This window comes from Eurosta solidaginis, chromosome 5 (genome assembly GCF_040869045.1).
Source record: "Eurosta solidaginis isolate ZX-2024a chromosome 5, ASM4086904v1, whole genome shotgun sequence".
NCBI classification, from domain to species: Eukaryota; Metazoa; Arthropoda; class Insecta; order Diptera; family Tephritidae; genus Eurosta; species Eurosta solidaginis.
Genome location: NC_090323.1, coordinates 173949188 through 173973194, shown reverse-complemented (window position 1 = coordinate 173973194; position 24007 = coordinate 173949188). Strand labels below are relative to the sequence as shown.

The 24007-nt window shown below is 41.2% G+C and overlaps 1 protein-coding gene and 1 long non-coding RNA gene across 2 annotated transcripts in view; one reads left to right on the top strand and one right to left on the bottom strand.

Annotated features, from left to right (window-relative positions):
- The window catches only part of LOC137254335 (putative leucine-rich repeat-containing protein DDB_G0290503), an 85564-nt gene that overhangs the window by 15744 nt on the left and 45813 nt on the right, over positions 1–24007 (bottom strand). The gene's annotated exons all lie outside the window — the stretch shown is intronic.
- Positions 9646–20290, top strand: LOC137233862 (uncharacterized). The gene is made up of 3 exons (XR_010947577.1): positions 9646–9791; positions 19350–19500; positions 19571–20290. It is a non-coding gene; the product is annotated as an uncharacterized lncRNA (long non-coding RNA).

Sequence of the window (24007 nt, the reverse complement as noted above, 5' to 3'; positions counted from 1 at the left end):
GCCAAGCAACAGAGTGCGATGGAACGATCCAGAATAATGAGTAGTAAGATGAAACGCAGGTACAATGAGAAAATAATTCGGAAGGTTTCCGGAATGGAGATTTGGTACTGTTAAACAACCCTCACCGGCGGAAAGGTGTTCCAGCCCAATTTCGGTGCAGTTGGGAAGGCCCGTACAAAGTTGTGAAGAAGATCAGTGATACCATCTACCGCATACAAACCACTGGGAAACCACGGATTAGAAGGGTGGTACATTTGGAGATGCTAGCGGCGTTTAGATTGGGAGATTTGTCTGATCGGGACGATCAGACTTAGGTGGAGGGCAGTGTTACGAATATTAGCAAAACTAAGGAGTGCTGCCAGCTCTAAGCCGATCTAAGCAGTGACGTGAATGCACATCAATAATTCAATCATTATGTATCTACATAAACGAATCAATAATTGCGTCTACACATATGTACACATTCCGACGAGCAACATTTACATACAAGGCAGCGAGAGATGAGATGTCACACACCGATGAATTTACTTATACGCTTATGTGTGTGCGGGAGACTGTAAACTACAAACACATGCATATACCTTATCTGAGTTGTCACAAGAGAGAGCAATAATTTGTGCACGTAGTTGTGGCTGGCGATTTTGTAGCCGAAACAACTAGTAACTTCTGGAAATCGAAGAGCCTAGAAGTATGCAGCGTAAACTATAAAAGCGATGCAGGCGAGTAAGAAGGAATTCAGTTTGATTTGAGTTGTCAAGCAGTTTGATTAAGACGATATCTAGCGAGCAATAGCAGTGTTATTTTGAATAGTAGAGTTTCATTGAGCTATCAATCAGTGTGGTTATTAAGCAAGCTATTCGTTGCACAGTTTGTTATTGTGAAGTACTTTAATAAAGGCCATTTTGCATTATTACAAATTGGAGCTATTTATTCAACAGTTTAGTGATTCGAACTTAGCAGAGGATTGCAAATAAGAGGATTTGCAAGCAAATTCGTTACAATACGTAAGAAATTGTAACATAGTTACGGATGAAATCACCAACTACAACGTGTATAAAATCAATGATCTTTCAAAAAATTCGAAAAGGTCAGAGGAATTAAAATCAATTTTAGAAAAATAAATGCCAAACTATGCCAAACCAAAACTTCTCGATTTATGTCTAAAATATGATGATATTTTTGCACTAAAGACCGATCGTATGACACTTAACAACTTTTATGAACAGAAACTACGATTGACAGATAAAATTCCTGTTTACATAAAAAATTACCGTTTACCATATTGTCAGAGAGAGGAAATTAATAAACAAGTTGATAATTTATTGCAAAACGATCTTATAGAACACAGCTATTCCAACTATAATAGTCCATTGATACTTGTGCCAAAGAAAAATCTAAATGGACAGAAATCCTACAGGATGTGTGTTGACTTTAGAGCCGTAAACAAAAAATTGATAGCAGACAAATTCCCACTTGCACGAATAGACGATATTCTTGATAATCTAGGCAGAGCCAAATATTTTTCTACATTGGATCTGTATTCAGGTTTCCACCAAATCCCATTAAATAAAGATTCTAGAGACATCACTTCATTCAGCACTGATCGTGGTGCTTTTCGATGGAAAGTTTTACCATTCGGTTTAAACGTAGCTCCGAATTCATTCTCAAGAATGATGTCAATTGCCTTTTCAGGAATTTCTCCAAACCAAGCCTTTTTATATGTCGATGATCTTATAGTCATTGGGTGTAGCGAAGCTCACCATCTTAAAAATTTAGAACAAGTCTTTCAAACATGCAAAAAATTTAATTTGCGTCTAAATCCCGAAAAATGCAACTTCATGCGTTCAGAAGTCACTTTCCTAGGACACAAATGTTCGTCAAAAGGTCTACTTCCAGACGATTCCAAAATAATTGCAATAAAGAAATATCCGAAACTTGCGATAAAGATGCAGTAAGACGATTCGTGGCATTCGCCAATTATTACAGAAGGTTTATACCAAATTTTGCTTCCATAGCAGCACCTTTAAATAAACTTAGCAGGAAAAGAGTAGAATTTAAATGGGATGAGTCATGTGATATAGCATTTGAAAAACTTCGAAAATCTTTAATTTCTCCTCAAATTCTCCAATACCCAGACTTCAAAAAGGAATTTATAATTACCGTCGGCGCTTCAAAAATTGGTTGTGGTGCCATTTTAAGTCAAAATAAAGATGGCATTGACTTACCAATTTGTTTCGCGTCCAAATCATTTAATAATTCAGAACAAAAGAAATCAATAATTGAGTTAGAGCTTTTAGCTATATTTTTTGCAATAAAACAGTTCAGACCATACGTACATATATGGCACACACTTTACAGTCAAGTCCGATCATCGTCCATTAGTTTACTTGTTCAATATGAAAGATCCCTCTTCAAAACTTTCACGTATCAGACTTGAACTGACAGAATACAACTTCACTATTGAATACATAAAAGGTAAAATGAACGTAGGAGCAGATGCAGTCTCTCGCATCACAATAGAAGAAATTAAAAATTCAGGAACATCAATTTTAGCAGTACAGACAAGATCACAGACAAAACAAGAACAATTAATGCAACAAGAAATACTCAAAGAAGAAAAAGTAAAAGAAAACATAAAATTACAAGTTTATGATAATTTTTCAAACAAATTTTCAAAGAAAATACCCAGAGTAAAATCCCAAATAAGTTATGATAAAAGTGGTAAAATTACGAATTTTGAATTAAATGCGCATCTAAAACACAAAAAGATTGAGTTAATTAAGGTTGCGTGTGCTAACAAAATAATACATTTAGATGAATTACTTTTGAAGCTACAAAAAGAAGCTGGCAAGCGCAATATTAATATAATTGAATTGCAAAAAAATGATAATCTTTTTAAATATTTTTCGATATCAGATCTGAAAACCACTGGGAATAAAATTTTAAAACATTTAGAAATCGTCCTAACCGAACCCGTAGAAACTGTGACAGACGAAGACAAAAAACAACAATTAATAACAATTTACCATACCGACCCAATTTTAGGAGGACATTTCGGTAGCAAAAAAGTTTATGCAAAACTCAGAACCAAATATTATTGGAAAGGCATGACGCGCGATATAGCGAAATTTGTTAAAAACTGCGAAAAATGTCTTTTGAATAAGGTTAAGCCAAAAACAAAAGAAAATTTAGTCCTAACCGAAATACCATGTAAGCCATTCGACATTGTTGTCATTGACACTATAGGACCTCTACCTCAATCCGATAATGGTAACAAGTTCGCTGTCACCATTATATGCGATCTCAGCAAATACTTAGTAACGATTGCGATACCTGACAAAAGTGCAAAAACGGTCGCATCAGCTATTTTTGAAAATTTCATACTAATATATGGCATTATGAAAACAATTAAGACTGATTTAGGTACCGAATACAAAAATGAAATTTTTTCAGAGTTAACAAAACTATTAAAAATAGAACATAAATTTTCCACAGCGTACCATAATGAAACTCTTGGCACAGTAGAGCGAAATCACAGAGTTTTCAATGAATATTTAAGATCTTTTCTAAATCCCAATTTTTCCGACTGGGATGTTTACTTGAAATATTTCACTTTTCTTCACAACACAACAACAAACACAGTATTCGATAATAAATTCTCATCATATGAATTAGTCTTTGGCAAAGCAGCTAATTTACCAAAAGAACTGCAAACCGATAAAATAGACCCGATTTATACCATAGAAAACTATTCGAAAGAAGTTAAATTTCGCTTTCAAAAAACTCACGAATTAGCAAAAAAAGCCGTTACAGAACACAAATTAAAAAATCAAACCAGATGTAACAAAAGTTCACAACCAATATCTGTCAAGGTATTTGACAAGGTATTGCTTGAAAAAGAACCCCGCGACAAGCATAGTAGTATCTATATGGGTCCGTATACCGTAATAGGTATTGACGGTGTTAAGCTGGAGACATTGGTGCTTTATCGGTATCCGTATCGGTAACCTTTTAACAGCTGATTCGACCAACCTTATGAGAATCAATGCAATCGATTATTGGTGCCGCTAAGATCGTAACCGTATCGTAGCCAACCAATTGGGTTTTAGTTTACCGTCGTAACGATAAACAGCTGATTCCGTTAGGGATACGACTACAGCGATACGACAAACGGCACCAATGACTCCAGCTTAAACGTCACGTTAATTGATGACGAAACGAAAAAGAAAAAAATAGTACATAAAAATAGAATAAGAAAAATTAATTAAATTAAATTTTTAAATTCAAGATTATTTAAAGTTAATCTCTATTCTTAAATTAGAAATAAAATGTTTTTCTTCCAAACCTGAAAAAAAAGACAATGAAATCAAATAAATTTAAGCAATCATTAAAAATTAAGAACTGAATGTATACAGTAGAATTAAAACACAAAAAAAAATTTGTTTTCTAATTATAAAAACTAAATTTAAGTTCTAATTTAGAACTAGACTTTACAATTTAATTCTTAATTTAGATCTAAACATAGATGTAGATTTAAACTTAGTTTAACAGTCTTAAACTTTTAAAGTTAATTACATCGCTTTTGGGACAGAAGAATTTGGCCAATTCTTTTCCAAAGGGGAATGATGTAAGGTAACCCTTACGGCAAGAGTTGCGTGACCATAAAGTCAAACAATCCCTATTGAACACAACAATAATTCACAATAGGGGTTGCCTGTCAAAGCAACATTCACAATGAGGGTTACCTCACATAATGTCAAATTGAATGACGCCAGATTTTTACGCGCATTCAATCCGACCGGTTGTGGAAAAAAGAAGATATAGCTCACGAGCGTGTGAAAAGAAAACTAATTAATATTGAGTACCGTGACGGTTCTTCTCTTTATCTAGAACGTTTTTTAAATAAATAATATCTGAATAAATGGTTACACCGACATCAGTGTATGAACTATTTTATTTCAAGTGGAAAAGTGGAAACAACGTGCGTGCAAAGATTGCAGCGAGCAATTGCACGAGCCATAGAAGAGGAAGACGGCAATTTTCAATTTTACATGGAGACCATTTTGGCTACGCCGGAATCGGTCTCGCCACATATCATCTGATTGTCAGCAATGTCAACCTAAAGCGCCAAATACACGACACGAACATTTCCGCGAACATTCCCGTTATGTCATGTTTCTGCGACCTTTTCCGCTCGTGTATGGTGGTGTTTGCCAGTTCGCGCAAATGTTCGCCAAAAATCAAAATATTTTAATTTTTGGCGAACATTTGCGCGAACTGATCGTGCGTGTATGGCGAAATAGCTCATAATCGTAGTAATTTCTGAACGGAACAGACATGCGCGGAAAAGTAAAATGGACAATAAAAAATTTCTGAGTGAATTTATTGAAATGTATAAATCTTTGCCATCATTGTGGCAAGTAAAAAGCAAAGATCATTGTAATAGAATTAAAAAGAATAATGATTATGCGACTTTAATCGAAAAATTAAAAGAAGTAGATCCTGATACCACAAAGGATACAGCTATAAAAAAAAATAAGTAGTTTGCGGGCGCAATACCGGCGTGAACCAAAAAAAAAGAGAGATAGTTTGAAGTCTGGTGCTGGTGCTGAGGATGAATATGTTCCTACTCTTTGGTGCTATGATTTCCTATGCTTTTTGAAAGATCAAGAAGAACCTATGGCAGGCGTTACCACAATGTAGGATGAAAATACAAACACATTTGAGGTAAGAAAAAAAGTCAAAATTTTTAAAATCAATTTTCGACGTGAATTCCAGTTCTTTAATAAGCTCACTTTGTCCAATAACTGCTCGTTTTTTAAACCATTCTTTGCACCAAATTCTTTTTTTGCGATCTTCTCTCTTTTTTTACGCTTAATTGCCACAGTGAGCAATATTGCTGCAGTACAATTGTTGTCCGTATTCATCGCTGTCTGAAAGAGAACTAATGTTCGGCCAAAAGTTCGTATGGTGTATGGCCAAAGCTGCGAACAAGATTGCGGAATGTTCGCGGAAATGTTCGTGTCGTGCTATCTAGTGAGAGAGCGATCAGCTCACACGTTCTTACGGAAAAAATCAAAATTGTTTTGATTTCTACGTTCCGGGCTACGTACGTACGGGCGTTGCACGTCGGTGAGTTTTCGTTTACATTGCACACTCATAAGATAGGTCGTGTCAGCTGACACGTTTTTGGTACGTACGTTCGTGAGTAACTGCCGCATAACGATCAGCGCCTCATACAAACTTTCTATCACAAACTTAAGGGGACTTGCGCAAATGTGATGTAAACAACTGTGTACGTGTGAGTTTTTGTCTCCTGTTTATACACCAACATCGCCTACTGATTAAGTATATAGCCGTACTGCTCACTCTCAATCCTTTTCCTGGATCAGTGCTGACACTCTAACTATCAAAAAATGTCATAAATGGTAGTTTACTGTAGATATCAGGTTTGACTGTTATACTATCATAAATGACAATTGTTATATTCCGCCAAAAATGAAACAATGCTTTTTGCTTTTTATTTACTTTATTTCATTACGTTTTTAATTTTGTACGTGATAAAAGCATACGCGTTTCTTATTTGTTTAAAATAAATAGGTTTATAAAAATTCGACTTCAGAATGTTCAATTTGATTTCAGAAAATAACAAAACAATAGAATAGCGCTTTCCTTATTCGGAAACACATTTAAAAATGAATCACCACTAACCACTATTATTTTTCGCGTATCAATTTTTTGAGTGCGCCCCATACATTCCGACAGCTTTTGGTATTTTTGAATATTATTTTCGATTTTTTTTCTTTTAGCATGGAGCTTTGAAATGATCTCTTTTTCACTTTTTAAACTTATTTTTTATATGGTTTTCGTCGGTTGAAAATGGCGGAATTTAAAAAATAACAAAACAAACGTGATAATCATTTGATTGTCATATGACAGTCAGTAGTGACAACATGATTAAATCGGATAAACTGTTCTCGCATACATAAAATTCCGTTGATAATTATGTATCTGTCTCACATGCATAATGGTATCTGCTGTATGGTCTTTTGTTCTATACCAGGTGTCCGAAGCTTTCCCAGTTTGAGTCCTTTTTCATGATTATAGGCTGTCGCTGGGAACATGCGGACATGCGTGAGCGATCAAAGGATCATACATAAATTTGAGTATCAATGTTTACGTCATCGCAGAATCGGCATTGTCAATTACAAGTGAGTGTATTAGTAAAACTATCAGCGTTTCTTGTAGGGTAGTTCACCCACACATTCAAAGCTTTTTTCGCTCTCCACTAAAGCGCCAAATACACGACACGAACATTTTCGCGAACATTCCGCAATCTTGTTCGCAGCTTTGGCCATATACCATACGAACTTTTGGCCGAACATTAGTTCTCTTTCAGACAGCGATGAATACGGACAACAATTGTGCTGCAGCAATATTGCTCGCTGTGGCAATTAAGCGTAAAAAAACTATATCTCTCTTTTTTTGATTCACGCCGGTATTGCGCCCGCAAACTACTTATTTTTTTTATAACTGTATCCTTTGTGGCATCAGGATCTACTTCTTTTAATTTTTCGATTAAATTCGCATAATCATTATTCTTTTTAATTCTATTACAATAATCTTTGCTTTTTACTTGCCACAATGATGGCAAAGATTTATACATTTCAATAAATTCACTCAGAAATTTTTTATTGTCCATTTTACTTTTCCGCGCACGTCTGTTCCGTTCAGAAATTACTACGATTATGAGCTATTTCGCCATACACGCACGAACAGTCCGCGCAAATGTTCGCCAAAAATTAAAATATTTTGATTTTTGGCGAACTGGCAAACACCACCATACACGACAGAAAAGGTCGCAGAAAGATGACATAACGGGAATGTTCGAGGAAAGGTTCGTGTCGTGTATTTGGCGCTTAACCCATCGACGTTTCATGCTGTCATCGGATTAACAATTTATTAATTATAATTGTGATAATAAAACTTACAAGCTTACAACCTCCCAGCAAAAATCTAGTGACCAAAGATGGCGACCAACAACAAAATATCCCACATTGTTCCACAATTGTTAGTATGGCAGAATGAGATGGCCTAATTGCAATGCCCGATACATATATGCTTGCCTTTTCTTACATGCTATGTACCCTCAAATACGTCACAAAAATTTTCTGCGAATCAGCCATTCCGTTTACCATAGTTACACGCAACATCAATTGATAATCTTCCAAAAATTGTATGCATAAATTGTACAGATAATTTGCAAGCAGCATATAATTTCAAACAAGTAAATTGTACAGATAATTTGCAGGCAGCATATAATTTCAAACAAGTAGCTCGTCGTTCAGATGAAGAATTTAAGAAATTGTCGGCTACGCAGAAAGTGGAGACAAAATTAATTTATGCTTCTGCTGAGACTTCTAATGCTTTGCAGGTAAGTTTGCTAAGGAATTTCTTTCTTGCAAAAAAATCTATAATCAAAAAACAATATTTATGTGATCAAATGAAAATATAGACAACAAACTAGCATTTGCAGCATTAACTGCTTATGAAAAGGTGTTAGAAGAATTAGAATGAGTTGAAAATTTGAAGTGAATTTGCTAACACAAAGAAAAGAAAAAAGTGAAAATAATAGAAATAAAACCTGAAAGTTGTCATAACACCCCAGCAAAAATCTAGTGACCAAAGATGGCGACCAACAACAAAATATCCCACATTGTTCCACAATTGTTAGTATGGCAGAATGAGATGGCCTAATTGCAATGCCCGATACATATATGCTTGCCTTTTCTTACATGCTATGTACCCTCAAATACGTCACAAAAATTTTCTGCGAATCAGCCATTCCGTTTACCATAGTTACACTCAACATCAATTGATAATCTTCCAAAAATTGTATGCATAAATTGTACAGATAATTTGCAAGCAGCATATAATTTCAAACAAGTAAATTGTACAGATAATTTGCAGGCAGCATATAATTTCAAACAAGTAGCTCGTCGTTCAGATGAAGAATTTAAGAAATTGTCGGCTACGCAGAAAGTGGAGACAAAATTAATTTATGCTTCTGCTGAGACTTCTAATGCTTTGCAGGTAAGTTTGCTAAGGAATTTCTTTCTTGCAAAAAAATCTATAATCAAAAAACAATATTTATGTGATCAAATGAAAATATAGACAACAAACTAGCATTTGCAGCATTAACTGCTTATGAAAAGGTGTTAGAAGAATTAGAATGAGTTGAAAATTTGAAGTGAATTTGCTAACACAAAGAAAAGAAAAAAGTGAAAATAATAGAAATAAAACTTGAAAGTTGTCATAACACTAGTCAAAAGACGGTCATATTAACGTAAAAATACTCGTAAAGTTACAGGTATATAACTCAAAAAATGATTGCCAGAACGTGAATGTAAGAACAGTACAGCACTATAGTTTGTTTACTTTTCGATAACCTAAAACCGTATATGTGTGAGCAGTATGGACAATCACATAAATAGGTACGACGGAATGGACTGGTCACAAATGTTACTGCTGCCCTGTACAAATGCTACTTAGCGATTTACGTGTTCCATCGACACAGCTGTTAGTCATTTTCCTAGTCAATTTACGGGCACATTTTTGCTGGGCTGGTGTGTAAAAAGAAAAAAATATTGTTCTACGGGCCTTTAAGTTAAGTTGTGACATGTGTTAGCTGTTTAGGCACTTCTAAATTAACCTGGCGCTTTAACTATAGGCAACCAAGTCCTCTTGCCACCAATTTGAATTGGAAGATTCGATTTCCAAAACCAAAAAAGGTAACGTTTTACAAGACAGTGCATAACCTAAACAAAGGTGGTATTAAAAGACGCGTGTCGAGCTCCGTTTTTAGAATCCGAAAGCGGAAATTAAAAATTTTGTTGCACAGAAAACCTTTCTGCGTTGTCATCAATATCCTCTAACGGGAGTCCAAGGAAACTTGCCGTTTCAACAGGGGTGGACCATAAGGAAAGGGGTGTTAGAGGCGTTGGTTCCACATTACAATTGAAGAGATGGTTGGTGTCATGTGGGGACACATTGCAAGCGGGGCATACATTTTGTATGTCGGGGTTGATTCTGGATAGGTAAGAGTTTAACCTGTTACAGTATCCAGAACGAAGTTGAGCAAGAGTGACACGCGTTTCCCTGGGGAGTATGCGTTCCTCTTCCGCGAGTTTTGGATAATTTTCGTTAAGTACTGGATTCACCGGGCAATTCCCGGCATAAAGGTCCGACGCCTGTTTATGGAGTTCACCTGCTTGTGTTTTTTCGCTTCATACGGCTGGGTTCTCAGGTGCCGTATTTCCGCAAAATGCTTACGGAGATTACTCCTTAAGCCCCTAGGCGGTGCTGGTTCATCAATCAGATGTATGTTGGGATGCCCAGGTTTATGCGTATTCAACAGGAACTGTTTGGTCAGCATCTCATTTCTCTCCCTGATGGGGAGTATTCTCGCCTCACTGGGTTGCCAGTATTTGCTTCAGTAACTTATATTGAATAAAAATTGCAATAGTAGATAATGTAAAGTGAATTAAAATTGAATAGGTAGCCGAAGCAAAAAAGGCATCTGATCCGCATGCAACTCTTATTTATGTGCCGCCACTGGGAGCTGCTGCTGCTATCCTAGCAGCATTAGAAGCAGAAATTTCTTTGATTGCTGCATCACCGAAGGTGTGCCTTATTATGATATGGTTCGCGTTAAGCACGCTCTCTTTAGGCAAAATAAATCGCGACTAGTCAGGCCCGATTGTCCAGGAATCATCGCACCAGAAAGGGTAAGTAAATTGCCTAGCATATTAAATATATAAACAACATGTATGAATTTGTTAGTGACAATTTGTCATGCTCTTGTTGATAACCAACTGAAGAATGCAAATACCAAAGAAATCGAATTACCAATTGATTTATTTAACTAGCGTTGGAGAGAAAAATACATATGTTTGTATGCATAGAACTGCATAGAAAGGGAGGAATTAATTAATTATTATCAGTAGATTTACAAGATATTTTTCATTTTCCCTGCGTCGCCGTTGCCATTACATTGCGTTAGGATAGGACATCAACACCTTATTACCCACAGCCATTTAAAATTTTAGTAAATTTTGCTCTTCATTACTGATTCAAAACGTGGAAAGTTTTATATCGAGCATTCATGGAGAATGGTAAACTTTAGCTAACTTTCGTACTGCGGTCATTAATATTCAATCCCTAGAAGGTTTAATGTAGTCATATCAATAGTTCCCGAGATGGTCGGGCTAGTACCTCAATGGTGCTTGTTACCGGAACGTAGATAGATAGATAATTTATTAGGATTGCACAGTGACTTGCACATCTCCTTCACAGCACCTCATCCTAGCCGACTTCCTTGATGAACCCTAGCAGTGTTCTTGGCTTGAGGGATTAAATGTGGGAATGCTCTAGCCATGGTGAGCCCATAAACTTAGCCCTACGTCTTGAAATTGAGTCGCATTCTAGAAGGATATGGTCCGCCGTCTGCTGATCGATCATTGCTCGTTTTTAACGATTGTAATCACTACACGCTGTTTATTGGACTGTGGGTACTCCATGGATTACACTGATTTTTCATTTCATTTCATTTCATTTATTTATTACGGCAAAAAAGCCTAATTCATAAATTAAATTATATTACAATTTACTATCTTATTGCTAAGGTTTTACAATATTCATAAAGTTTTGCTTTAAAATCTACGATTTCATTAAAACTTTTTATATCTATAGGCAGTTCATTGAAAATTTTTAATAATAAATAATAATAATAAATAATACTACGTTTTTACTTAGAGCTGGTGTAATGCGGAGCTGGAGTATATGGTCCAGTCCTAGGGCATCGCAATGTTAATTGGACCATATTTATTGTATGAATTGTGGTTAATTTTGGAGCACGCACTTGGTCCTTAGCGAGTAATCCATACATGCATGCATGGAGTACTCGCGATTTTTGCAGGGTGTTATTCGATAGTATGCCCAGTTTTTGCATACGGCGGTTCAGTCTATAATGCCCTGCAAGAAAGCTCTTGGGATTCTTAGGTTATCTTTCGAGAAGTCTATTATTGCCCTGTAGCGACTTGTAACATAACCTCCTAACAGTAACATAGATTGTCTCAAACCTGGCGTCGTGCCTGGTGTTGATGGGTGAGCGGCCAGGCAGCAGGGTGCAATAAATGCACCTTTCAGGAGAATACCCTCTCTGAGCCCAGAAAATCGGGGAAAATTAGATATACTGGTCAGATGCAGCAAACGATTATATTCTATATCATATGATCAACTTGGAGACAACCAAGGTTTTATTTTCCTGTCCAGCACGGAACTGGTGCTCGGCGCTGCTGCTAAGGAAGGATAGGCGTCGGTTCTATGTACCGGAGCGACTCGGGATTTTTCCCGACCAAGGACTGTCATTTCAGTGTGACCCCATTTAATTTGTTTCGTCCCTCCCACAAATTGTCATCCTCCCAGCAGCTCCTTGCAGCAGGACTGCTACATATTCTCTTACTCCGGGAAGGTATCGAACCCAATCCGGGTCCGTCTCCTGACCCCGGTCCTGAGAAATGGTTTTGCTGCATTTGCCAGAAAAGAATCTTTTTAGGACGGTCATACTCTGTTCAGTGTGTCTCGCGCAAGGGATGGTTGCATCGGACAGGTTGTTCTGGGCTTGATCCCAAAACCCGACGTCCACGTAACTTTTATAAAGCTTTTGTGGCTCCTTGCTGCTCACGCCCAAGGGCGTCCCGTAGTCTACGCCTAAGCGCCCCTCCACTACCCTCCAGCAGCCTCGCTGCTCAGCAAGCCACAACAAGTATCCGCTGCTGCTCGCGCCCCACGGCGCCAACAACTCAAACAGCTGATACCACTCATAACTACTACCTTCGTAGTAGAGCTGGTAGCAATGCTGTGCATCAGCCCCTGCCCCCGTCTTCTTCTCCCCCCCTCTTTTCTGGCAGCAATCGTGCAGGTCAGGGAAACAGAATCTTAGTCCCTACCTCCGTTTGCACCGTCTGCCAGCACAGAATATATAGGTTTGCGACATCCGCTCAATGCAGCTCCTGCCTTGGGTGGTGCCACTTTCCTAGATGTTCTGGTCTCCGCGACGGCAACCCCTCGACGGGTTTCATCGCGCCATGTTGCCAGGTCGCAAACCCAAATCATCCGGGTACCCCAATGCTTGCCCAAGGGCGCCCAGTCCCAAGGCCACAACAGCAATTGCGTCCTGGCCTTCCACAACCTAGGCGTAGTCACCCGTCACTTACCCCTAGGGTGGCGGCGTCACCCCTCATGCACTTCAGAATTCTGCAGTTAAACTGTAATGGACTAACTGGGAAGATTACGGATATAGTCGATTTCATAAAGCGGCACAACATCCGCATTGCTGCGATTCAAGAGACTAAACTCACAGCAAGATCTGCATTGCAGACCTGCTCTGGTTATAATGTCCATAGGAAAGACCGTGAGAGCGGAAATGGAGGCGGCCTCGCGTTTATTATACACCACTCTGTGCAATATCATATATTTGATCCTGGCATCGACCGCAGGGACAATGTCTTAGAACGTCAAGGCCTATCTGTCCGGTCAGGCGATGCAAATCTAGAAATCATCAACATCTACATCCCTCCTGTCACCTGTTGCCCCAGTGGATACCGCCCTAATATCGAGGCCTTACTCACTGGCAACAATCGCATTATCTTAGGCGATTTCAATGCCCATCACGACCTATGGCATTCAAACTTGCGGGCGGACAGTAGGGGTGAGATGTTGGCGGATCAAATAGACGAAACGACGTTCTGCACAATAAACGGAGACGCCCCCACACGTATGGTAGGAAGCTGTCATAGCTCGCCAGATATCTCAATCGTGAGCGCAGAACTCGTAAACTGCGTCAACTGGCAGCCGATGGTAACATTGGCATCCGACCACCTGCCCATACTTATTTCGTTCGAGCGTACCGCCGACTTCATCGTCACCGAAAAACGCACTTGAATAAACTTCAAAAAAGGAAAGTGGGAAGAATATAAATCTGCAACAGACAGCAGCTTTGCTGCCCTCCCTATCCCGACTGATGCCCGCAAAGGGGAGCGTGCCTTCCGTAAGGTCATTGAATCCGCCTCGGCACATTTCATTCCCGCCGGGAGAATTCCCGAAATCCGGCCCCACTTCCCGGCGGAGGCCGCGAGCTTAGCGAGGGAACGCGACCTTATAAGACAGCTTGATCCAGGCGACCCCCAAATAAGGGATATAAACCAACGCATCAGATTGCTTGTGGACGAACACAAGCGGGCGAAATGGGAAGAGCACCTAAGAGGTTGTAACCTCTCTACCGGTGTAGGTAAACTTTGGTCCACAGTAAAGTCCCTATCGAATCCGACTAAGCACAAAGACAAAGTTTCCATCGCCTTTGGCGATAAGGTGCTGTCGGATGCGAAAAAATGCGCGAGCGCTTTCTGCCGACAATATATAATTCATCCTACGGTCGACAAAGATAGACGGAGAGCCAATAGACACGCACATAAACACAAACTCAGCGCGTCACCAATTACCATCACCGCTAGAGAGGTTGAGGACGCCATTGGTCGCGCTAAACCATCCAAAGCAGTGGGCCCAGACGGCATAGCCATGCCGATGCTTAAAAACCTAGGGAAAGAGGGTTTCAAATATTTAGCGCATGTCTTCAACCTGTCTCTTTCCACCTTTGTCATACCCGAGAAATGGAAAATGACCAAGGTGGTCCCGCTACTAAAGCCTGGGAAACCAGCTAACGTCATATCGTCCGATATCTCTCCTATCGCCAGTGGCAAAGACGCTTGAAGCCATTTTGCTCCCTTATTTCCAAGCACATTTGCAGCTAGCCCCTCATCAGCATGGCTTCAGAAAACTCCATAGCGCTACCTCCGCGCTAAATGTCATTAGCACCCAGATAAATTGCGGTTTGAATCAATATCTCCACCATAGAACAGTACTCGTAGCGTTAGACCTATCAAAAGCTTTTGATACGGTCAACCATGGCTCGTTACTGCAAGACCTGGAAGGGTCTACCCTTCCCCCATGTCTTAAAAGGTGGACCGCAAATTATCTGGGTGGTCGGCAGGCATCGGTGCAATTCAGAAACGAAACATCAAAACAAAGGAGAATTAAACAAGGGGTGCCACAGGGTGGTGTCCTATCATCGCTTTTGTTTAATTTCTACATATCTAAGCTACCTTAACCACCGGAAGGAGTCACATGGTTTCCTACGCCGATGACTGCACAATAATGGCCACAGGCCCAGGCCCAAAGATCGATGATCTATGCAATAAAATAAACGGCTATCTCCCTGATCTCTCCAGTTTTTTCGGCTCGCGAAACCTGGCATTGTCACCGACTAAATCTTCCGCGACCTTATTTACAACATGGACGCCCCAAATGTCGACCATATTGAACATCCACGTCGATGGCACTACGCTACCGACTGTCCTACATCCCAAAATCTTGGGTGTGACGTTTGATCAGGATCTACATTTTGGTGCGCACGCAACCGCAATTGTTCCAAGAATTCAGAGCCGTAATAAAATCCTCAAATCCCTTGCTGGCAGTACCTGGGGAAAAGATAAAGAAACGCTCTTGACCACATACAAAGCAATTAGCCAGCCGATTACGTGCTACGCGTCACCCATATGGTCGCCAAGCCTAAAAACCACCCACTGGAAGAAACTACAGGCCTGCAAAAATACTGCTCTCAGAATCGCCACGGGCTGTCTTCTTATGTCCCCACAAAACCATCTGCGACGAACCAGCACCGCCTAGGGGCCTAAGGAGTCATCTACGTAAGCATTTTGAGGAAATACGGCACCTGAGAACCCAGCCGTATGAAGCGGAAAAACACAAGCAGGTCCTTGGTGAACTCCATAGACAGGCGTCGGACCTTTATGTCGGGAATTGCCCGGTGAATCCAGTGCTTGAAGAAAAATATCCAGAACTCGCAGAAGAGGAACGCATACTCCCCAGGGAAACGCGTGTCACTCTTGCTCAACTTCGTTCTGGATACTGTAACAGGTTAAACTCTTACCTATCCAGAATCAACCCCGACATACAAAATGTATGCCCTGCTTGCAATGTGTCCCCACATGACACCAACCATCTCTTTAATTGTAATGTGGAACCAACGCCTCGAACACCCCTTTCCTTATGGTCCACCCCTGTTGAAACGGCAAGTTTCCTTGGACTCCCGTTAGAGGATATTGACAATTTGTGATCGGTCGCGGCTATTAGGTGGGGCGAGCATTGCTACAACAACAACAACAACCTATGGCATTCAAACTTGCGGGCGGACAGTAGGGGTGAGATGTTGGCGGATCAAATAGAAGAAACGACGTTCTGCACAATAAACGGAGACGCCCCCACTCGTATGGTAGGAAGCTATCATAGCTCGCCAGATATCTCAATCGTGAGCGCAGAACTCGTAAACTGCGTCAACTGGCAGCCGATGGTAACATTGGCATCCGACCACCTTCCCATACTTATTTCGTTCGAGCGTACCGCCGACTTCATCGTCACCGAAAAACGCACTTTCATAAACTTCAAAAAAGGAAAGTGGGAAGAATATAAATCTGCAACAGACAGTAGCTTTGCTGCCCTCCCTATCCCGACTGATGCCCGCCAAGGGGAGCGTGCCTTCCGTAAGGTCATTGAATCCGCCTGGGCACATTTCATTCCCGCCGGGAGAATTCCCGAAATCCGGCCCCACTTCCCGGCGGAGGCCGCGAGCTTAGCGAGGGAACGCGACCTTATAAGACAGCTTGATCCAGGCGACCCCCAAATAAGGGATATAAACCAACGCATCAGATTGCTTGTGGACGAACACAAGCGGGCGAAATGGGAAGAGCACCTAAGAGGTTGTAACCTCTCTACCGGTGTAGGTAAACTTTGGTCCACCGTAAAGTCCCTATCGAATCCGACTAAGCACAAAGACAAAGTTTCCATCGCCTTTGGCGATAAGGTGCTGTCGGATGCGGAAAAATGCGCGAGCGCTTTCTGCCGACAATATATAATGCATCCTACGGTCGACAAAGATAGACGGAGAGCCAATAGACACGCACATAAACACAAATTCAGCGCGTCACCAATCACCATCACCGCTAGAGAGGTTGAGGACGCCATTGGTCGCGCTAAACCATCCAAAGCAGTGGGCCCAGACGGCATAGCCATGCCGATGCTTAAAAACCTACGGAAAGAGGGTTTCAAATATTTAGCGCATGTCTTCAACCTGTCTCTCTCCACCTCTGCCATACCCGAGAAATGGAAAATGGCCAAGGTGGTCCCGCTACTAAAGCCTGGGAAACCAGCTAACGTAGGTGAGTCATATCGTCCGATATCTCTCCTATCGCCAGTGGCAAAGACGCTTGAAGCCATTTTGCTCCCTTATTTCCAAGCACACCCAGATAAATTGCGGTTTGAATCAATACCCCCACCATAGAATAGTACTCGTAGCGCTAGACCTATCAAAAGCCTTTGATACGGTCAACCATGGCTCATTACTGCAAGACCTGGTAGGGTCTACCCTTCCCCCATGTCTTTAAAGGTGGACCGCAAATTATCTGGGTGGTCGGCAGGCATCGGTGCAGTTCAAAAACGAAACATCAAAACCAAGGAGAATTAAACAAGGGGTGCCACAGGGTGGTGTCCTATCCCCACTTTTGTTTAATTTCTACATATCTAAGCTACCTTCACCACCGGAAGGAGTCACAATCGTTTCCTACGCCGATGACTGCACAATAATGGCCACAGGCCCAGGCCCAGAGATCGATGAGCTATGCAATAAAATAAACGGCTATCTCCCTGATCTCTCCAGTTTTTTCGCCTCGCGAAACCTGGCATTTTCGCCGACTAAATCTTCCGCGACCTTATTTACAACATGGAGCCCCAAATGTCGACCATATTGAACATCCACGTCGATGGCACTACGCTACCGACTGTCCTACACCCCAAAATCTTGGGTGTGACGATTGATCAGGATCTACATTTTGGTGCGCACGCAACCGCAATTGTTCCGAGAATTCAGAGCCGTAATAAAATCCTCAAATCCCTTGCTGGCAGTACCTGGGGAAAAGATAAAGAAACGCTCATGACCACATACAAAGCAATTAGCCAGCCGATTACGTGCTACGCGTCACCCATATGGTCGCCAAGCCTAAAAACTACCCACTGGAAGATACTACAGGCCTGCCAAAATACTGCTCTCAGAATCGCCACGGGCTGTCTTCTTATGTCCCCAGAACACCATCTGCATAATGAGGCGAGAATACTCCCCATCAGGGAGAGAAATGAGATGCTGACCAAACATTTTCTGTTGAATACCCAGAAACCTGGGCATCCCAACAGACATCTGATTGACGAACCAGCACCGCCTAGGGGCCTAAGGAGTCATCTCCGTAAGCATTTTTAGGAAATATGGCACCTGAGAACCCAGCCGTATGAAGCGAAAAACACAAGCAGGTCCTTGGTGAACTCCATAGACAGGCGTCGGACCTTTATGTCGGGAATTGCCCGGTGAATCCAGTACTTGAAGAAAAATATCCAGAACTCGCGGAAGGGGAACGCATACTCCCCAGGGAAACGCGTGTCACTCTTGCTCAACTTCGTTCTGGTTACTGTAACAGGTTAAACTCTTACCTATCCAGAATCAACCCCGACATACAAAATGTATGCCCCGCTTGCAATGTGTCCCCACATGACACCAACCATCTCTTTAATTGTAATGTGGAACCAACGCCTCTAACACCCCTTTCCTTATGGTCCACCCCTGTTGAAACGGCAAGTTTCCTTGGACTCCCGTTAGAGGATATTGATGACAATTTGTGATCGGTCGCGGCTATTAGGTGGGGCGAGCATTGCTACAACAACAACAACAAGGATAGGCGTAGTCATATGAATTCGTTCCCGGGTTTCTCGGGGAAAGCAGTTTTAGCAGTACTTTGCCCTTTTCAATTTGAACATCCATTCAACAACTTCGCATAATAGATTAAACAGTCATCTGTATTTATTTGATTTCGTAGCACGTCTAACTTCGTAACATCAATCAATTGTCCCTTGTTACAATTGTATGTTCTCTATGAATGCAACAGCAAAGTATCTTTGGGTACCCCTGCCATCGGAAGATGCATAGGCATGGTGGAGGTTCACTTGAAGTTACTTTACCAGGTTCTAATTCTAGTTATGTGAAATGTCTCTTGTGACTTTGGCCTCTCAGAAAAGAGTTAATTGTGGAACCCTATTTATAGAACACTTTTCGGCTTATATTAAAAACTTTTAATCTATTCTTACTGATTTTGATTTTGGCGATGTGCGTATAGCAATACCCAAATATTCCAGCTGTGGCTGTAAGAACATACATTTGCTCAAATTAGAAGAAAACTGCACGGTTGAGCACATCCAGTACCCACGTTTATACAAGGAGGAACACCACACTACTTTCACGGGGATGTAGCCGCCGATCACGTTGTTGTAAGAGCCTATTTTAAATATGTTATTCATAAACATTGATTCTAATATTTTGTTTTGGTTTTTACTTTAGATTCAACCGGTTATATAAGCGATGTCAGCTATGCCTGTAACTTAAGCGGCTTCAGATGTAATAGTTACCGCGGACGCGGTCGTGGGTGTAGTTCACTACGTGGAGATTACACTAATCAACGACTTTCAACATCGGAAGGTTTTCCAGCACCATAACAACACCAACAATATGTGCAAGCACCCGAATAAATAGTACAACAAACGTTAACACCACATCAACAACCAGCAACAACAACAACAATCGCAACAAGTTGAAACTTCTAATCAATTAATGACTTGTGAACCACCAACATATCCGCAATATGCGCATCCATCAACAGCAACGTATGTCGCCTACTTTGCAACACAAAATCCAATGCCTCATCCAGCGTCAGCTGCATAACAAGCCACTGGTACACCGTTATATGTTTCACATATGCAACATATGTATGCGAATAAACATCAGGTGTGCAATTATAAGTGGTCCATTTGTTTATTCGCCCGAATATAAATATATTCCCCGTGAAGATGGCCAAGGCCATTCTGATTCTAATACTGATAAAGGCGAACCATTGGCAAATTTAAAAACTCAAACAGACTTTACGAAAAATTTTGATAATGGTATTAATTCTAGTACGGATAGTGAAGAATTTAAACCTAGGAATAAAACTAAACTCCATAAAAACTTAACGGGAGATGACGATGTTTCTAATTATAATACTAAGGAAGCTGAACCTTTGATAAATATGAAGCTTAAAACAGAGTTATCAAAAAATTACGATGATGATAATGATGTTGATGCCAAGTCCAATGTTGAGAATGATGAAAATTATGAAACAGAATCTGAAAATAGTATGAGTGTGGACCTGAAGCAAAACTGTCATATCCGGTACGACCAGAATTAAATGTTAAGAAAAGAGCCTACATAAAGAGTGCTCAGTATATTTATGGAAAATTTATCATGAGACAATGCCCAATGTATGAACTTCAATTAAATTCAGCACATTGTTGGAAAAAGGATCTAAACTTTATGCATCGTCTAGAGAACCCAGAACATTTACAATTGCATCGGAGAGGTTTTTCTGGGCTTGATCCCAAAACCCAACGTCCACGTAACTTTTATAAATCTTTTGTGGCTCCTTGCTGTTCACGCCCAAGGGCGTCCCGTAGTCTACGCCTAAGCGCCCCACTACCTTCCAGCAGCCCCGCTGCTCAGCAAGCCACAACAAGTACCCGCTGCTGCTCGCGCCCCGCGCCTTCAACTCAAACAGCTGCTACCACTCATAACTACTACCTTCGTAGTAGAGTCGGCAGCAATGCTGAGCATCAGCCCCTGCCCACGTCTTCTGCCCCACCCCCCTTTTCCGGCAGCAATCGGTAGGTCAGGGAAACAGACTCTTAGTCCCTACCTCCGTTTGCACCGTTTGCCAGCACAGAATATATATGTTTCCGACATCCGCCCAATGCAGCTCCTCACTTGGGTGGTGCCACTTTCCTAGATGTTCTGGTCTCCGCGACGGCAACCCCCGGACGGGTTTCATCGCGCCATGTTGCCAGGTCGCAAACCCAAATCATCCGGGTACCCCAATGCTTGCCCAAGGACGCCTAGTCCCAGGGCCACAACAGCAATTGCGTCCTGGCCTTCCACAACCCATGCGTAGTCACCCGTCACTTACCCCCAGAGTGGCGGCGTCTCCCCTTATGCACTTCAAAATTCAGCAGTTAAACTGTAATGGGCTAACTGGGAAGATTACGGAGATAGTCGATTTCATGAAGCGGCACAACATCCGCATTGCTGATATTCAAGAGACTAAACTCACAGCAAGATCTGCATTGCAGATCTGCTCTGGGTATAATGTCCACAGAAAGACCGCGAGAGCGGAAATGGAGGCGGCCTCGCGTTTATCATACACCACTCTGTGCAATATTATATATTTGATCCTGGCATCGACCGCAGGGACAATGTCTTAGAACGTCAAGGCATATCTGTCCGGTCAGGCGATGCAAACCTTGAAATCATCAACATCTACATCCCTCCTGCCACCTGTTGCCCCAGTGGATACCGCCCTAATATCAGGGCTTTACTCACTGGCAAAAATCGCATTATCTTAGGCGATTTCAATGCCCATCACGATCTATGGCACTCAAACTTGCGGGCGGACAGTAGGGGTGAGATGTTGGCGGATCAAATAGAGGAAACGACGTTCTGCACAATAAACGGAGACGCCCCCACACGTATGGTAGGAGTAGCAGTCACAGTTCGCCAGATATCTCAATCGTGAGCGCAGAACTCGTAAACTGCGTCAACTGGCAGCCGATGGTAACATTGGCATCCGACCACCTGCCTATACTTTTTTCGCTCGAGCGTACCGCCGACTTCATCGTCACCGAAAAACGCACTTTCATAAACTTCAAAAAAGGAAAGTGGGAAGAATATAAATCTTTTACAGACAACCGCTTTGCTGCCCTCCCTATCCCGACTGAAGCCCGCCAAGGGGAGCGTGCCTTCCGTAAGGTCATTGAATCCGCCTCGGCACGTTTCATTCCCGCCGGGAGAATTCCGGAAATTCGGCCCCACTTCCCGGCGGAGGCCGCAAACTTAGCGAGAGAACGTGACCTTGTAAGACAGCTTGATCCAGGCGACCCCCAAATAAGGGATATAAACCAACGCATCAGATTGCTTGTGGACGAACACAAGCGGGCGAAATGGGAGGAGCACCTAAGAGGTTGTAACCTCTACTGGTGTGGGTAAACTTTGGTCCACCGTAAAGTCCCTATCGAATCCGACTAAGCACAAAGACAAAGTTTCCATCGTCTTTGGCGACAAAGTGCTGTCGGATGCGAAAAAATGCGCGAGCGCTTTCTGCCGACAATATATAATGCATTCTACGGTCGACAAATATAGACGGAGAGCCAATAGACACGCACATAAACACAAATTCAGCGCATCACCAATCACCATCACCGCTAAAGAGGTTGAGGACGCCATTGGTCGCGCTAAACCATCCAAAGCAGTGGTCCCAGACGGCATAGCCATGCCGATGCTTTTAAAAGCCTAGGGAAAGAGGATTTCAAATATTTAACGCATGTCTTCAACCTGTCTCTTTCCACCTTTGTCATACCCGAGAAATGGAAAATGGCCAAGGTGTTCCCGCTACTAAAGCCTGGGAAACCAGCTAACATAGGAGAGTCGTATCGTCCGATATCTCTCCTATCGCCAGTAGCAAAGACGCTTGAAGCCATTTTGCTCCCTTATTTCCAAGCAAATTTGCAGCTAGCCTCTCATCAGCATGGCTTCAGAAAACTCCATAGCACTACCACCGCACTAAATGCCATTAGCACCCAGACATATCGCGGTTTAAATCAATACCCCCACCATAGAACAGTACTCGTAGCGCTCGACCTATCAAAAGCTTTTGATACGGTCAACCATGGCTCGTTACTGCAAGACCTGGAAGGGTCTACCCTTCCCCCATGTCTTGAAAGGTGGACCGCAAATTATCTGGGTGGTCGGCAAGCATCGGTGCAATTTAGAAACGAAACATCAAAACCAAGGAGAATTAAACAAGGGGTGCCACAGGGTGGTGTCTTATCCCCACTTTTGTTTAATTTCTACATATCTAAGCTACCTTCACCACCGGAAGGAGTCACAATCGTTTCCTACGCCGATGACTGCACAATAATGGCCACAGGCCCAGGCCCAAAGATTAGATTAGATTAGATTATTTATTTATTACGGCCAGAAGCCTAATTCGTAAATTTGAAAATATTACAGTTTTTTATCTTATAGCTAAGGTTTTACAATATTCATATAATTTTGTTTTAAATACTGTTATTTGGTTGCAACTTTTTATATCCATAGGCAGTTCATTGTAACTTTTCAGACCCTTGTAGAAAATGTTCTGTTGATCAATTTCAGTTCTAAAAAACGGCAATTTGAAATTATGTTTGCTCCTCGTATTTATGTTGTGAGTTTGCTCAACTAATGCTATATTTTTATTTAAATACTCAGGTATATTTCCATTTTAATATTAAATATGAATTTCATGGAGTGGAAAAAAATCTTTTGTTTCACACTTAACCAGTCTAAAGTCTTCAACATGTCAGCCGTTCGTGTATCTCTAGGTTTCTGAAGAATAAATCTCATGCATCTATTTTGAAGCTTTTGGAGCTTGTCTACTTCTTTATCCGATATTATGAATAGAATGGACAGGCAGTACACGAAGTGCGGTTCTATAACTGATTTATATAAGATTATTTTGTACTTTTTCTGAATGAATTTCGTTGTTCTCTGCATCACTCCTATTTTATTAGCAACTTTTTTAATTGTATAATTTATATGATCTTCAAATTTGAGTTTATTATCAATTATTATTCCTAAGTATTTTATACTGTTAACTCTTTGTATGATTTCATCATTTATTTTTAGCTCGGCTATATCCTCCTCATTGATATTCCT